The sequence below is a fragment of the Pinus tabuliformis genome, chromosome Q (genome assembly GCF_031772625.1).
Source record: "Pinus tabuliformis cultivar Carrire ecotype Pingquan chromosome Q, CPIR1, whole genome shotgun sequence".
Classification (NCBI taxonomy): domain Eukaryota; kingdom Viridiplantae; phylum Streptophyta; class Pinopsida; order Pinales; family Pinaceae; genus Pinus; species Pinus tabuliformis.
In genome coordinates this window covers 1041672442-1041680474 of record NC_142296.1, presented here as the reverse complement: position 1 = coordinate 1041680474, position 8033 = coordinate 1041672442, and positions in this window count along the sequence as shown.

The window sequence follows — 8033 nt, the reverse complement described above, 5'->3', positions numbered from 1 at the left end:
TATCAGGGTTTTAGTTGAAGGTGAAGAGTTCAATTGAGAAGGAGTAGTTTGAGTGGATTTTGGTGAAGATTTATTAATTGTTGTTTTGTCCTTGGGAGGTGGCATTGAAGCCTTTTGTTTTGGATTTGTTTGCGGAAAATCTACAGGGTTTTTACTTCGGGTGGCAACAGGTAGTGCTTCTTGTGTCTCTTCGTTGGGAAGTATAAAATCCCACATTCCTTGTAACTCAACCACTTCATCATCATCTGTTTGCTCTTCATTTGTTGAAACTTCATCTTCCTCTCTATCTGATTCAAAATTTGATATAGCATTTGGATGCTTAGGATCAACAGGGGAATTCTTTTTAAATGGTCTAAAAGATTTCTTAGAGGAAGTCTCTGCTACCTGTATTCATCCCTAAAAGTCCCTTTCTTGGATTTTTGTTCTTCTAATGCGTTTTTCTTATCTACAACTAAAATGCATTTTTCTACAACTATTTCTTCTTTCATATTTTCTGCCAAAGTTGGTTTGGCAGCTCTATTGATGAAAATAGTTGTGTTTGAAGGGAGAGTACAGATATACCAATCATTTTTGACCTCATCGTTGGGCTTAGATGTTGTTGGTATCTTATTCAATAATTTATTGAAGCGAGAGTTGAAGTATTTTATTGGTTCTTTAGGTTTTGATTTCAAATTGGAGAGGTCATTTATTAGGGTAGCCATAGATCTATCATCTCAAAATTTAGTTAAGAACTGCTCTTGAAAAGCATCCCAACTATTAATAGAACCTGATGGTAATGACAAGTACCATGATCATGTTTCTCCTTGTAAAGTATATGGAAATAATCTTACAACTGCATATTCTTATACTACTTCGTTCAAGTTAATGGACAACATAAAATTGTTTATGTGTTCATCAGCTAGTAGGCCACTATCAGTATTGAACTTTGGAAACCATTTCTCTAGATGGGCTGGCAACGGATGTAAAGGTGCAACCATTCTAACAGCTCCTGGATTTGTCCATGACCTTTGAGGAGGTTGAGCCATCTTTGTTATCGGAGAAGAGGAAGATGTGGCAGTGGTTGAAGGTGATTGGGTAGAGGAAGATGGAGTTCCAGTACCTGTGTGAATCACGATCTGGAGTGGTGAGGTGGATGATTGGTCTTGTGATGATATGGATGGAATGAATGAAGATGATGATTGTGTTGATGAAAGAACCTCACTGTGAGATTCAGATGGTGTCTTCTTAGCTTTCTTACGGCTTGGTAGAGGGAATTTGAATGGTGGGATTCCAAAATTTTCTCTCTGTGCTCTAGTTAACCGTTGAGATGGGGTAAACTGAGAGGTAACACTATCTTGGGATAACTTAGATTCCTCTTGAGATATCGAAATCCCCTATAATTTATGAATCAAATATTGGACTTCAGGGGCTTCAGTAGAAGAATAATGATCTGGCTTCTTTGGGATTTCAGTAGTGGGCTCTGTTTTTGTTTTTACAACTTCTCACTTAGGATATTTGGAATGTGATCGAGAAGTTGGAGGTGATGGTGAGGGAGTTTTACTCATATAATGGCCTGTTAATTTGCATTTACTTGCCATTCACAGTCAGGCCCTCCTTCTAGCGCCAAAAATGTTGAAGCCTCAAAAATCGTTGCTTACAACATGGGGACAAACCACCTTGTTTGGACCTTAGTTGGTAGCTCCTTTTCCATTTGGTATAATGGCTCCGACTGGGGGTAATAGGACTAGTTTCCCAATATAAATTATGATAGTGCAGATGGGGTGATATATGATAGTTCAAAAGAATGTTTAAGTTAAAATTAATCTAATCTAAACTAATAATCACATGCATATACCCTAATTTAAACATTATCTAGCTATGACTATACCCAGGAATAAAATTGAAACATGTGATCTACAATAATGTCCTAAAGAAATTGGTAATAAATATCATCCAACTGCAATAAGAAGTGAAATCATTTTAACAATAATCGTTTCGGATAAATAGTTAGCTGAAACGATTGTGAAAGATATATCGCATAAGAAATTATTCATATATTCAGCATAAAATCTAGGTCATCAACATACAAAAGTGCAATAATGTTAACCAAGCTTTAAACTTTCATACATAAACAATTTAAGGAAAAAATTATTGCTTAATACATAAATAAAACAAAATCACAAGATAAAAGTATCATTTGTAATAAGTTCTGCTCATGTGTTTCAATAATATCGACCTACTTCCAATCAATCCAACACCATCTAAGAGTACAAAAGTGAAATTTCAGTAGAATATGCAAGATAAGATGAAAATAAATCCTGTTCCATTCATTTCACTAGAACTTGCTCAAAGGGACAGAAGTGCATGTTTTGAAGATTATTTCTGATAAAATTTCTGGACCCCTCTCTAAATGCATGAGAGGGGTTTAAATACTAAACTATAAATCCTAAGAATAGATTATTACAAAAATAGTTGAGGAGGTTTAAACGACCTTCCTCAAATTATGCAAAACAAAACAAAAATAGAAATAAAACATGGTGACTAACTCCTTTGCATTTGATCTTTGAGATCACAGATGTCCGTCATTAGTTTGAGCTGTGTCGGTCGGCCGATCGCAGATTTCAACTGCCTAGTGAACACGACATCGGTCAGTGCTGGCACCATTTTCTACATGGAAGAGGTTAGGCATCGCAGGGTCATCCACTGGCTGTAAGGTTTAACTAAATATTGTCAGTACACTTCCGAGTTTAACCTGGTCATTTGCCTAATTTCTTCCTCTTTTTCCCCTGTTGCCTGCGTCCACTATTGCTCGAGCTATTTGACATTTAGAAGAAAACCTAGTACAAACTTTGCCAGCAGGTTCAAACTGTGTAAATTTTCATTGGAGTTTTCATTAACACTGTTTGATGTCGTTGTTGTGACCGTTGCCTTTTCTGCTTGTCTAAGCCGAGAATCCCATTCTGCAAATAAATTTCTTTATGTAAATCCTCCGGTATAGGAAAATTGGCCTTTCTCCCATCCTCTGAATTCTACTAGGTGATGAAATCGGAAACTCTTTTCAAGACTTCATAATATTCGAGTCTCATGTCAATGACTTGACTCGTTAACTTGTCACTAGTCTCGCAATAAGGACTCAACTGCAACACCTTCTAGCATAGAATTTCTTTTTGGTGCATTAGCTGGGAGTTAAGACTATGCGCTTCAATTATAAACTGATCAATATTTGGACTGTCCTTATACTTATCTGTTAATGCTTGTATCTGTGCTTCCTTTTCTGCTAAGCTGGCTTGATGTTTTATTTGCATCTGCTCGAATTCTTGTTGGAGCTTAGCTATTTGCAATTCTGCTTGTTGGTTAGATTTTTCTTGCTCTAACTGTTGTTCCAACAACAGAATTTTATTTTCCTTTTCTCTAAGAAAAATTTGTACCTCTGTTGCTTTATCAATAGTCATTGTAGCATAGGCTCCTGCAAACTGAGATAGTCTAGTAAGGTTGTTAGATGGGTCGATGGGTGAGTCTTTCCAGACAATATCCATCGGTTCATTATCGGGGGTAGTAGAAACTGTAGCATCCAAATTCCTCTTCTTTCTCTACCTTTTGACGACAGCTTTGTGGGTTGGGCTATAGAACACATCTAAAGGAGGAATCTCCTCAATTCTCAAAACAATTTCAGAGGTAGGAGTGGCAGGAATGTGTTCTACCTCTTGAGTACTTACAATTTTCTCTACTGTAATTTCTTGAGTTGCTTTGTGTTGTGGAGTCTGTGGCTCAGGTGCTTGTCACTCTGTATGGAGATTTTTATTAAAATGCTCCCATTCTTTCTCTAAATCAATCACTGAGGGTTTCGTTGATAGGGTGGAGGTGGAGTTAATTTCAGCCTGTTTTTTAGTAGAGGTTTTCTCAACTATCTTTTCTGTAGATTCGGTTGTATCCTTTTCTGACTCCTTACTTTTGCTTCCCCCATTCTGTGACTATTGCTCTGATTTCTCTGACTCCTTGGTAGACTTCTCTTGGGACTCTACTTCGGAATCATCTTTAGAATTTTCTCTAGAGCTCTCTTCTAGGCTTATGCTGGGAGTTGGCTCCCTTATTGGCTCAATTAATAATTGGTCTAATGGGACCTTTAACAATCTCCTTTCTCTGTATTCATGAAAGGCTTCAAGCTCTTCTGGGTCAAAAAGTAGTGATTCCATGTGCTTCACCTCTGTGAATGTCTCTTTCTGTAGGAAGACGTCATCAAATGCATCTTCCTCATGATTGAATACCTTCACTTTCACCATGGTAGTGAAGTCTTTGGAAGTGCCACTTGGATCATATTGCCTACCTTGGAATTTAGGTAATTTTATAGATTGCATGATCTCTACTTCATTGAATGCAAGCCCCAATTTGTGCAGTGCAAATGCTCCACACTACAACAGAAATGTAGGCCAAATGGCCCTTTTCGTTTCCGTTAATCCTTTGCTCAAACCACCCTCACTAGTTGTTTGTTAGGATATCTATCTAGCCATCAATTTGTCTGGAACATAGTATGGGAGGACATGTGGTGAGGTAATGCTTCCAAATACCCTGATATATGTGAATGTTTCCTCCTCAAACTATCAGGCCACTCGGAGGATATCTACCTTAGCTTCCTTAAAAAACCTAGGGGCATTTTGGTTGTAAACCTGCTTATGGATAGGCAACATGACTCCATGAAATTTTTTATAAAAATGTGGGTGAAATTGAGAATCCCACATGTCCTTATGATATATATGAATGGGAAGTGGATCCTTCACAGTCCATTTCCATCCCACGATAGGAAATTTTGAACCAAAACAAATTGCATCCATCACATAGGCACTCATAAAAAATGGAGGATAAACTGTCGAAGAGATACTCCTTTTCCTCCTATAATCGATTAACGCCTTTTCTAAATTATGAGACAAAATTTGGGCCTAATTCATTATGGTTGTGTTTGCGACTGCATCTATTAATGGCAGCCATTCTAGTGTAAATTAGTGTTATCGTTCTTGCCTAACATCATACACAGCATGGGTGTTGCAAAACTATGGGGAGGAGAAATAGATGCAGTAGAGTACATACCCACTTTGTCCTTTTTGATCTTGCCCTCATTATTCAACTAGGTCTGGGTGACATCTACTGGGTCCTTGTTTTCTTTGGAAAAATTCTCAAGGAACTTTGTAGATTGTTTGTGGCTTTGGTAGGTGGTACATAATCCGTAGGTTATCTGGAGAAAAAGATCCCATAACCTCTTGGCTTCTATTCTTAAATTATCTGTTTGAGATGTCGGCCTGATCAATAATCCACTTGACCATATCTATATAAGGGATTATCTTTGGGCGCACGGTTATGCGATGCAAAAATGAGCATGCCATCTCAAAAATGGTGGCATCGAGGTAACACGACCGTCACTTGTGACCTTTGTTTCCAGAGGTATTGGTTCCTCTTCTTTTAATAAATCATACATGGTTTCCCACGTAGAGGTCCCTCCTTCTCTGTTACATGTAATATTTGTAAATAAAGGAGTCATTTCTGATTTCTTAAACACAACTACCTTGCCCTTCCTTGCCATTGCTCCCAAAGACTCCTTTTGTGGATTTTTCCCTGAAAATGGAGAAAAACAACAACTATCAGATATATAGAGATAATAATGAACGTAAGATGGAATAATACAGATAACTTGAGAAGGTGATAAGAAAGGAGTTTAATTTGGACGCAAGTGAGAAGATATTGTATCATGTTGAATGGCTTTTCGCACATAAATGCCATTAACCTTTACTAAATGCCCACTAATGGTTCGTTATCTCTTAGCTTTATTGCTCATTAATGTCTACATCATAAGTCGGGAAGAAAGCTTCTAGTGTGGTGAGCCTTTAAATTTTGAAAATGCCAATTTTGCGATTTGCAAAGAAATATCACAGATCACATTATAGCATTATGTTTGTATGCTTTCCTTATCATTTATACGAGATGCGGGCCACTTACTATTGTTTCCAAAACATAGCTCATTTGTCAAGGTTTCTTGTGTAAAGCCCCTTTTATTAAGCAACGAACTTAAATACTTGTTTGTGACGTATCTCAGGAGTGGGTCTGGGTCTCAATCGCATTTCGCAATCTCGACGGATGGTAAGTTTACGATGTTCTTTTAAATGTCTGAAATGTGATGCAATAAGGGAAATTTTGTCATCGTAATTTCGCATCTAACACATTTTAAGGTAACTCATTAAGATGTGCCTTCTAAAAATAGAGATATGCGACGTGGGTCTTAGTCTTAATAAGAAATTCCTTAGGACTTAGTTTATATGAGAAACGTATGGTTTCGAAGTGTTATAGCGCGAAGTCCTCTTTTGATCGTTTTTCACTATATTTGCTGGATTAGCAAGGCTTTCAATCACGCTTGATCGTGCGATATTCGGGAAAGGCGGACATTTACTAGTTTTTGAAAAGGTGTTTGATTGATATCTTGTTTTATTCCAAAATTTAATAAGGAAAATGCCTAAATGCTAAACTTATTTTTGGAAGGATTTTTTAAAGGGTCGCCATTTATTAATGTAATATTGACTACTACTATTAACAAATGTAGAGTTGTTGAATAGCTCAACATGTTAGCGTAATTTTTAAACCATTGATGTACATCAAAATTGGCAACTTGACAGGAAGGTTTTTTAATGCGAACAAGAACAGAAAAATACTCTGGCGATGTAATTAAATAACTGACGCTGCACATGAGTAGGTTGTAAGTTAACATTAGGGGTAGGGAAGCAAGGGATGTGTGAATCAGATAGAGAAGACAACACCCATGTTGTTTTGTTCCAAGTAATGATAAGGTCAAATAAAGCTTACTTACAATCCAACTCTTGGATGAATGGAAAAAGGGTCATTGTTCCTGCATTAAAAATTTTGTTGATGACATGTTGAGCATATCAATTCTTTAGAGAAATAAAGCTTAAGACACATTATATCAAAGAAGGTGTTGTTTTCTCATTAGAAATATTTTTCAATCTGTATTCAAAATATAAAAGTAAACCAGGCTTTCCATAGCCAAAAATAAAGTAAAATACTAAAAAAAAAAATTAAGACAATAAATAAAATGAATAATAAAAAGGCATTAAACTTAAACAAAGGATGTGATGTAAAAGTAAGAACAAAATTGCTTAAAAAAGTAATTCTAATTGAAAGCAGATGCAAGAAGGACAAAAAATCAAAGAAATAAAGGCAATAAAATAAATATTTACAAAGGAGGGTGATGATCTTGATGATATATTTATGTGCTACCTCTATGTATGACTTGAGATGAGATCCATTCATAGTGTAGGGAATTATTCAATCATTTTCATCTTTTAGAAGATCAGAATTAGATCCGACAATTCCAACAATCTTAAAAGGACTTATCCATAGTTTATGAAACTTCTGATGTTTACCCTTATCTGCATATGCAGAGTCCCATAACAATGTTTTTTTATTGACAATGAAACTGACAAGCTTAGTTTTGTTATCAAAATATTTCTTCACTGCCTCCATTCTATCCTTCAAATTATCAAGAGAATGATTACGTTACTATTCTAAAGCCAACAAGGCTAACACTCTTTGAGGAATGTTAGTAGAATTGAGTTCTTTAGATTGCATGGAAAGACATAGTGAAGTCAATTCAAGTTCGATAGGCATAACTACCTCTTTCCCATATACAAGTCGAAAATAAGAAGCATTAATACTTGTTTTTACAATTGTGTGATCGTCCCATAAGGCATATTTCAACAAATTTGTGCTCATTACGAGGATTATCACTTATTATTTTCTTTATGATTCAGATTAGATTCTTATTCGTAGATTTAGCTAACCCATTACCCCGAGGGTAATAGGTAGATGAAGTAAAGTATTTAATCTTGTATTTGTCACAAAAATTAGTAAAATGTGTAGAAATAAAAGTTGGGACATTATCTTTGATCAAATCAATTGGAATTAGGGGAATTTTGACGTCTAAAATGGGCCTCCTAAGGAAATTATAAACTAATAATGGAAATAATAAAATAATATTAGATTACACATTAAATTTT